This window comes from Gorilla gorilla, chromosome 3 (genome assembly GCF_029281585.2).
Source record: "Gorilla gorilla gorilla isolate KB3781 chromosome 3, NHGRI_mGorGor1-v2.1_pri, whole genome shotgun sequence".
Taxonomy (NCBI): domain Eukaryota; kingdom Metazoa; phylum Chordata; class Mammalia; order Primates; family Hominidae; genus Gorilla; species Gorilla gorilla.
In genome coordinates, this window is record NC_073227.2 from 61,190,926 (window position 1) to 61,201,387 (window position 10,462).

The 10,462-nt window shown below is 35.3% G+C and overlaps 1 pseudogene; it reads right to left on the bottom strand.

The window, feature by feature from the left end:
* Window positions 1–9,018: 9,018 nt before the first annotated feature.
* On the bottom strand, window positions 9,019–9,827 carry LOC115934360 (arf-GAP with GTPase, ANK repeat and PH domain-containing protein 1-like; annotated as a pseudogene).
* Between the last annotated feature and the right edge of the window lie 635 nt (window positions 9,828–10,462).

Genomic DNA, 10,462 nt, shown 5'->3' on the forward strand with positions numbered 1-10,462 from the left:
TTTAGAAACAGAAGGAAAGATAATGCATATGCATTTGCACAGTTACCTCAGCTTTGAAATAAAATGAAAAAGGACTGATGAACATATGTAGTCAATTTCTTATGACTGAGCCTATTCACGTGCACGGTGTCTATGTTGTGGGCTGCAGTTTCAGACTAACCTGGAATGTATAGTGAACGGGTAAATCAGGCTTACTATATGTCATTTATTGAGGTACTGAATGAAGTATTTTCTTGTGAAGAAAGAGGCAGCCTGTTTCAGTGATGCAGTAAGGGCACACAATACCTGGGTTTGAAGTCTAAGTCTTTATTTTATTAGCTGTGTGACCTTGAGCAAGTTGCTTAACCTCTGTGTGCCACAGCTTCCTCATTTGTGACATGAAGCTAATAACAGTACCTGATTCTGTTATTGTAGTGAGAATTAAATGAGTTCATATTAAGAGAGTATTTACAACAGCACTTGGCACAAATTAAGTGCTATACAATTGTTTTTCAGTTAAGATGAATTCAAGGATATCAAACTTGACTGCATAAGAGAGTATCATGTTTGGAGAGAAGAAATAATTTTATTGCGAGACACAAAGTGGTGTCTGTCACTTAAATCCTTCACCAATCTACCTCCTGTACTCGTGGAAAAAAAGGAATCAGTAAGTTAAACCTACAATAGTGCTTTTTAACCAAAAATTTACTAAAATTGGGGTGGGGGTAAAAATAAGCTTTATGAAACATAGTAAAAAAAATAAATAAGCTTTAGCTTTTGCCCTCAATGAACCAAACGTAACTTCAGCACATTGAGGAATGGAGTACCATGAAAAGGCATAAGTGGGGCTAGTTGAAGTGTGTGGCACTATGAGGAAGCCAGCATTGCAGCAGGAGCAGCAGTGCCCAGGAGTCAATAGTGCAAAGCAGGAAACAACTGTGTGTTTTCCCTGTAATAGTAAGGGTGGTCAGTGGGTTAGGGAAAATAGTCACACTATAAGATAAGCACCACTTGGAAGGGATTCTACTTCTCATGTATCTTATCAGAAATCTAGTGGAGAAACTCTAACATACTTTGGTATTAGCCTATCATTTATACTTAGGAAGATAAGTAAACATGGATTTAAAATTTCTTCTTTATGCAGCTTTCAGTTCCATGAGTATACAGTTATATAATATTTTCACCTGAGATCATTGTCACCATACTCATTTCCATCAGATTTGTATAAATGGCAATCCTATCTTACATTTAACTTTTCTAACCCATTTTTTTCTAACTTAATTCAGTCTTGTCACCCAAGTACTGAATACTAATATATTAAACATCTAATTTTGTAGTTTAGTTATCTGAGTTTGTAAAATCTGTTTCAATGTATATCCTAAGATTTAAGTAGAAAAACATTTGAAGAGGGCAATGTGGAGGAAAAAAAGGAAAATTTTAAAGAATATGAACTAGTCCCTTTAAGTTCAAAGAGAATATAAAACAGGGAGGTAAAAAAGAGGGTAAAATAAATGAATGTGAGTTGTGTTCTAAAGATATTAGATGGTGAAAACAAATGCTTTACAGAAATGCTCCAGTCCACAAAATAATCATTAAGTGTTATTTGAAAAATATAACTTTCAGTCCTTGGGTATTTTGAGTTGAAGCTACCTCATTGTGAACTATGAAATATTCTCCATGTGTATAGTTGCTTAACATTTTTCTCATATGTTAAGTGTTATAGTTTGGTGACACTCATAATCTCAACTGAAATGATAATGGATCTTTTCTGGGTTTGACACAGACTCTTGTTTTACTATTTTGGGGTATTTTTAATGATCTATGGGGCTGGAGCATTAGTCTTCATTGTTCATTTTAAATATATTTCATGTGAAATTTTTTTCTGTTAATTAAAGAATTTGAAAGTAGAGAAAATAACAAAAACAAAACAGAAACATTACCTATAATCCCATCATTCAGGGGCAAAAATGTTTCCTATTTTAATATATTTTCCTCCAGCATATCACTTTTAAAATGATAAATAACAGTGTAGCTCTCTTATTTTAAAACAAATAAAATATGATGAAGACAACTAGAAGTCAGGTGCTGTAACTGGAGGCCAAAGACCAGCAGTGAGAGCCCTCTATTTAAATCTGGGGTCATAAGTGTAACAGATAAATACATTAAGGAAACGGAAAACATTCAGCAACCACAAGGCTGGCAGGTTGAGAGGGCTGGGGGCTGCTGATTCAAGAGCTCTTCCTCCTGCTAGTTTATCATCCACACTTCAGAGATCTTTATGGAAATGACCAATAAGCCAGACTAGTGCAAATAAGTCCACTGAGGTAGTTCTTAATACCCATTCTTATCAAATTGAATCACGATGGAACTAATCTTCTACAAATTATTTCAGAGAGTTGACATTTTATGTGCACATTAAACCTACCTGGAAAGGGGCCATCAATCTGGAGAGGGGCACAGCTGATTTCTGTCAGGCTTCAACTTGGTATTTATTAAGCTAAGTCTGTATATCCTTTAGCACTGAGTGAAACATGACCATCCTTAACTTACCCAAGGTAGAGGCAGCAGGAGAAAACAAAGCAGCTAGGAAAGAAAAGAAAATACAATTGTGTTTTACAAAGAGCTAGATCAAATAAGTGTATTTAATAACTGTCAGCATTTTGACTTCAGATTAATGTACAGATTACACTGATTCAACATGGTTTAAAGGATGCAACTGTCAATACTGACTCATTTGCTTTGTAACTATTTACTTCAAGTAATTACAATTTCTAAAAGCCAGTGGAAGAAATATTTATTGCGTGACCACAATAAGACATGACAGTACTTAAATGGAAGGTTCTAGGTATGTATGAACATGTAATGTACAATACATTTATCTTTTTGTGGAGATGTAAATAACACATTTTCAAGGCAGAGTTTAGAGGATTGAATACTGGGTAGCAAGACCAGAAGTGGAGATAATGATATCAGATCATTATTACATACAACCAGTCTGTCTCTTATATAATTTATTTGCCTATGACATTGTAGATAAAGAACATTATCCTGTACATATCCTAATTTTTTCATTTTTGAATCCTTAAAACAGTTCTGAGAAATAAGTTAGTTATTCTACTAAACCTAAATTACTCAAGAAGATATTGAGACTCACGAAAGATGCATACTTTGAGGAAGTTTAGCTTGGACTCAATGTGTTGTAAGTTAGGGGCTGCCGGGCGCGATGGCTCACACATGTAATCCCAGCAGTTTGGGAGGCCGAGGCGAGCAGATCACCTGAGGTCAGGAGTTCAAGACCAGCCTGGCCAACCTGGTGAAATACCGTCTCTACTAAAAATACAGAAAATTAGCAGGGTGTGGTGGCAGGTACCTGTAATCCCAGCTACTCGGGTTGCTGAGGCAGGAGAATCGCTTCAACCTGGGAGGCGGAGGTTGCAGTGAGTGGAGATCACACCATTGCACTCCAGCCTGGGCAACAAGAGCGAAACTCTGTCTCAAAACAACAACAACAACAACAACAACAAAAATCTTTGGGGTCAAGGTTCTAATCATCATGGTATGCTGTTCCTCACAATATAAACTTATGTGCCTCAAATACTTGAGAATTGTCAATTTTAAATGGTTAACCTATTAGGTAAAAGAATCAATTTCTGCCTGATGAGATGGAACATTTTCCCACTTTACATTATACTTCATATTATATAGTAAATTGATTAATTCTCTGAATATAAAATTTATGTTAATATACTCAAACTAATAATTTTGTGCAAACAGTTTCATCTCCATTTTTCTAATATTTCAGAATCACTAAGCTAACTATGATTTCTGTACCATTAAATTCTAAAGATGTTATTCATGCCTCATTATATTCCAACTCCAAGCAACACTTACTACATTTACCAATTTATCTCTTTCTGTAACACTTTCTTCCCTTGGATTCCTCCTACTTCTCAGATCACATATGTCAGTCACTTTTGCCAGTTCCTCTCTTTCTACCAAATGTTTGTGTTCCTCAAGTGAATCTGAAACCTTTTTTTCCCTATGCTTACACTAGGAAGTCTCATCTTTACTCACAGCTTTAATTATTATCTATATGCAGATGACTTCCAGATTGTGTCAATCAAGACCTAGCCTCCGGGCAACATACCTACATATTTGCCTAACTCTCTGGGAGTACCTCCTGGATATCTGCAACACACCTCAAATTCAGCTCTTTCAAGATTAAATTTGTCTTTTTCTCTTATATTAATGATTCTAACAAAGTAATTTCTAAGCAAATGTGTAGTTCAGCATTAGTTCCATGGAAAACTGAAAAATAATAGCTTAGATAAGGCCATCTGGAAAGAGTACAAGTAAAAATTTTGACTTACAGAAAATACCTTAGTTTGAAATCTCATCTGGACAATTTTTATGCCAAACTCGTTAATGAATGCAACACTGCCAAGGTGTTTTGGAGCTTTGGTAGTTTAACACTTCACAAATTTCAGTCCAATTTCTTCATATGAATTTTTTAAAAAATGGATCATTGAAATAAATATACTTGACAATGACTTACTTATTAGAATATGTAGCAGACCCAGCACTTCGGGGGCCGAGGTGGGCGGATCACCTAAGGTCAGGAGTTTGAGACCAGCCTGGCCAACATGGTGAAATCTCGTCTGAACTAAAAATACAAAAATCAGCCAGGCATGGTGGCGGGCACCTATAGTCCAAGCTACTTGGGAGGCTGAGGCAGGAGAATCACTTGAACCCGGGAGGTGGAGGTTGCAGTGAGTTGAGATCTCACCATTGCACTCCAGCCTGGGTGACAAGAGCGAAACTCCATCTCAAAGACAGAAAAAAAAATGTTGCAGAGACAATCAACATTAAAAATTGAAAAAATACTCTTTGGTGTTAATTAATTACTATACAAAAATAAAAAATAGGGTATAATGATTGACTACAAAACAAGTAATGAGCACACTAAGTCTGAATTTCATTCTTAGATGCCATTAATCTGATTTCATTGAAGTCAGTTTTAATCTAAGCCCTATGCTTCTTAAAAGGAATTTGGTTGAAACATTATTCTGATGTTAATAAAGGAAAAATATTTTTTCTAGTTATAAATTATTTAACATATTACTATATAATTAAATGTTAATACATTGCATTTTCTATAAATTACAATATTCATTCTTACCAAATAAAAATAATATAAACTGATAATTGGCATTATTTTCATACACTCTTGAGAACATGAGCTAATAGGGAAGATGTGCCAATGCTGTGTCTATATGATGGAACTATTTAGAGCAGGAAAAAAATATGTGATCAGTCAATTTTATTCTCTAAAGGTTGTCCTTACTACAGCTTTTAATTGTAACACTATGTCAATTTTTGCTTCCAGACTGTAAGTAAGATGGACCAGTTAGCAACTTTGTGATCATAAATGTATAGCTAATTTAAAAACAAATGTGAAATATTGACAATTAAAATTTATTTTGAGTCTTATTTTTTGATGTTTGTTTCTATCTTATATTTGGTCCTTATTTGAAATGGAAATTTTGTTGATTTTTTTTTGCATATATGTGTGTTCATCAGGGATATTGGCCTGTAATCTTTTTCTCTTGTAGTGTCTTTGTCTGGCTTTAGTGTCATTGTAATAAATAAATTTGGAAGTGTTCCTTTCAATTCAATTTTTTGGAAGTGTTTAAGAAAGATTGCTTTTTTTTTCATTCTTCTTTAAATGTTCAGTAGAATTCAGTGACCCTGTTAGGTCTTGGGCTTTCTTTGATGGGAAACTTTTTTATTACTGATTCAATCTCCTTATTCATTGTTCTGTTGGGAATTTAAATTTCTTCATGATTCAGTCTTAGTAGATTTTGTGTGTTAGATTGTATGCATCTGAGGCTTTATTCATCTCTTCCAGGTTATCCAACTTATGGGCATATAATTGTTCATAGTAGTCTTTTATGATCATTTGTATTTCTGTGGTATCAAAGAAATGTCTCCTCTTTTATTTTGAATTGTATTTATCCACACCTTCTCTCATTTTTTCTTAGTCTAGCTAAAGTTTTGTCAATTTTTTTCATTTCCAGAGAACTGAATATTAGTTTTGTTGATATTTTCTATCATTTTTCTAGTCTCTGTTCCATTTATTTCTGCTCTGATCTTTATTTTCTTCCTTAACTTTTGACTTAGTTTCTTTTCCTAGTTTCTTGAGGTAATATTAGGTTATTCCGAATTGTCCTTATTTTTTGATGTAGGTGTCTATTGCTATAAAGCACCTCTTAGGACTGCTTTTTCTATATCTCATGAGTTTTTGTGTGTTTTTTCCCTTTTTGTTTTTTTCAACTTTTTTTTTTTTAATTTTGCTTTTGATTTTTTGACTCTGGTTGTTTAGGAGCATGGCGTCTAATTTCCACATATTCATGAATGTTACAAAAATATTTCTATTATTTATTTGTAGTTAAATATGATTGTGGTTAAGAAGGATACTTGATATAATTTCAGTCTTTTCAAATTTGTTGAGACCTATTTGGTGGCATGACATCTGATCTATCCTGGAAAATGTTCCTTGTGCACTTGAGAACAATGTGTACTCTACAGTTGTTGGATGGAATGTTCTTTATGTGTCTGTTAGGTCCATTTGATCTAAAATGTAGTTCAAATCCAATATTTCTTTACTGATTTTCTGTATGGATGATCTGGCCATTGTTAACAATCTTGTTTTGAAGTCTCCTAGTATTACTGTATTGCCCCAATTTGTTAATATTTGCTTTATACAGTTAAGTGCTTTGGTGTTGAGTACATACATATTTATAATTTTATGTCTTCTGGATGAATTGATTCCTTTGCCAATATGTAATAACCTTTTCTATTTTCAAAATTTTTTACTTAAAGTCTATTTTGTCTGATATAAACATAACTACCCCCGCATCTTTTGGTTTCTAGTTGTATGGAATATTCTTTACAACTTTTCATATTCAATCTGTGTTTGTCCTTAAAGGTGATATGAGTCTTTTGTAGCCAGCATATAGATTGACCTCTTTTTTCTAATGTCCATTCTTTTACCCCTTGTCTTTTTATTGGATAATTTACTCCATTTACATTCGAGGTAATCACTGATAGGTAAGGACTTACTACTGTCATTTTGTTCATTCTTTTTCAGTTGTTTTGTAGATTCTTTATTCCTTTCTTCCTCTTGTCCTATCATCCTATCTTCTTTTGTATTTAGGTGATTTTCTATAGTGGTATGCTTTGATTTCTTACTTGTTATATTTTATATATCTACTATATGTTTTTGCCTTTTCTTACTATAAGAATTACATAAAATATCTTATAGTTGCAACAGGTTAGTTAACTTTGCATAGTTAAGTGTAACTAACTTTGATTACATTTAAAAAACTGTACATTTTTACTCCATCACTCCACATTTTATGATTTATGTCACAAGTTACATTTTAAATTTTACCTTTCTTAATGTATCATTGCAGTCATTTTTAAATTGTTTTATCTCTTAACCTTCATGCTTCAGACAGAAATGGTTTATGCACCACCATGAGAGTTAGATTATTTTGAATTTGTGTACTCATTTTTATTAGTAAGAGTTTGCTTTTATATGATTTCATTTTACTAATTACCATGCTTTTCTTTCAGCTGAAATAACTAAATAACTCCCTCTAGTTTTTCTTTTTCTTTTTCTTTCTTCCTTCCCACCCTCCCTTCCTTCCTTCCTTTCCTTCCTTCCATTCCTTCCTTTCCTTCCTTCCTTTCCTTCCTTCCTTCCTTTTTTCCTTCCTTCCTTTCCTTCCTTCCTTCCTTTCCTTCCTTCCTTTCCTTCCTTCCTTCCTTCCTTTCCTTCCTTCCTTTTTTTTTTTTTTTGGCGGACTCTTGCTCTGTCACCAGGGTTGGAGTGCAATGGCACAATCTTGGCTCACTGCAAACTCTGCCTCCTAGGTTCAAGCCATTATCATGCCTCAGCCTCCTGAGTAGCTGGAATTACAAGTGTGTGCCACTACACCCGGCTAATTTTTGCATTTTCAGTAGAGACAGGGTTTTGCTAATTTGGCCAGGCTGGTCTTGAACTCCTGACCTCAAGTTATCTGCCTGCCTTGACCTCCCAAAGTGCTGAGATTACAGGCACGAGCCACCATGCCAGACTCTTTAGTATTTCTTAAAAGACATGTCTGTTGATGATATTTTCCCTCAGATTTTGTTTGTCTGGGGACATCTTTATCCCTCCTTATTTCTGAAGAATAGTTTTCCTGGATGAAATAATCTTGATTGACAGTTTAAGTGCAGCACCTTGAATATATCATTCCACTCTCTCTTAACATGCAAAATTTCTTCTGAGAAATCTGCTGTTAGCATTATTACAACTCTTTTATAAGTGATTTGCATCTTTTCTCTTGCTGCTTTCAGGATCCTCTCCTTGTCTTTGGTTTTTGACAATATGCCTTAGTGTAGTCTTTGAATTGAATCTGTTTGGAAACTTTTATCTTGCTGTAACTGGATTTTTATACCCTTCCCCAGATTTGGAAAGTTTTCTGCTATGATTTTTTAAAATAAGCTTTATGCACTTTTGTGCTTTTCTTCTTTTTGAATTCCTGTAAGTTGAATATTTGTTCTTTCGATGCTGTCCCACAAATTCCATGAGCTTTCTTTATTCCTTTTTATTTTTTTTCCTCTGGCTGTATGTATTTCAATAAACTATTATTTAGTTCAGAGATTCTTTCTTTTGCTTTTTAATGTCTTATGTTTCTACCATTGCTTGTACCCAAAATATGCAAAGTTCCTGTAAATGATTTTTTTCTTTAAAGAAAGTTTCCTCAAAGAAAGAGTGTAAACTGTCATTGATTTCCTTCCTTTGTGGAGTGAATTGCCTGTTATAGAAATTAAGGGGTATTTTGTGAGTTGCCCAGCTTTCTTGAGGAGCACTCCATTTCTACAGTTCTCTCTCCCATAAACTCTTTGTTGCAAGGCGTCAAAGGTCTATCAGAGATGCACTGAAGTAAGGACAAACAGTGGCAGTCTGGGAGCAATCAGCCAATCCGGAGTTCACTCCCACCACCAGTTGATTAAGGCCTGGAAAGCTGGGATGATTGTGGGCTTTCGGCACAATGCAGGCTGGTCTGACCATCCCTCGGCCCTGGCCAGGGGGAGGATAATGGACATAGGCTACAGCAGGCTGGAGATAAGTACTGGATCTCAGTGCAAAGACAAAGAAGGGCAAGTCCTGTTTAACTGGGATGGCTCAGCTGCTCCCCATGCTGTCCATGTGACTTTTCAGGCCTTTCTTCTCTTTGTCTGGGTCACTCCATTTTCAAGAGGTGAAAAGGTTGGACTGGCACTTGGACTGCTTATGATTGGGCATAGGCTTGTTGGCAGTAGAAGGAACGTCAATCGAAAGTTCCTTCTGGCTGGTGCTGGGATTTGATGGGACAGAGGAGAAATAGCTCCTTGTGGCAACAATTTTTTGGTCAATGTCCTGGAAGACCTTCTCCACTTTTAGCCTGTGTGTAGCACACATCTCGTAGTACATGCACCGCTTTAGGTCATTAGAGGGCTTCTTCACCCTGGTGTCATCGATGACCTTTGGGTTAGTGGAACTTATGGCATCTTGAGTTCCCATCAGAACTAGAAGAATCTCCCTTGTGTTCTGACAGTTGGCCATTCAACTGTAGTAGTGGTAAACAGTCTGCAAGCTTACCTCATTCTCCAAGCTATGGAAAAACATAACAGCATACACCTGCATGGCAAACTACGCCTTCTAGGGGCCCCTCTTCATCTCTTATAAGCAGATAGCCCTATAAGTCAACAACAATCTCTTTCTTAAAATTGCCACCTTCAGGAGACTCCACCTGGATATATCAGGTACTAGTGTGATAGAAAGTACCAGTTTATATTCTTTAACAAACTGGAAACAGGTTTCTGCCTGTAACACTCTATTTCACATTTTCACTTCATTCTATTTATTTTTATTTCCAGAATTTCTGTTTGTTCCAGAAATTCTGGAAATATATATATATATATATTCTCTCTGTTAATTTCTAATTTTAGACCTTTTTTGTTTTTGTAATTTTGTTGAATCATCTATTTGCATTTTTAAAAAAGTTTGTTTAGCTTTTAAAAACAATTATTTAAACACTTGTCAGGCAGTTTATATAGTGCCATTTCTTTGGAGTCAGATACTGGGAATTATTGTGTTATTTTAGTGGTGTTATGCTTCTTTGTTTGTGTGTTTTTTTTCATGGATTTTTATTGCCTTACTTTGATGTCTAGCATTTTACAGGCTGGTTTTTCCAAGGAAAAACCTTCTCTCCCCTTTGGGGTGGATGGATGCAAGGGCACTTGCTAGATCTGTTGTAGGGCTTCTGGCACCTGTGTGGACACAGGTGTAGTCTTTGTGTAGCTCTGTGAGTTGAGGATGGTATTGATGAAGATTGCAGGGATCTTCAGGCACCAATGCTGTGGATGTCTTCAGTGGCAGCAAGAGTTGTTG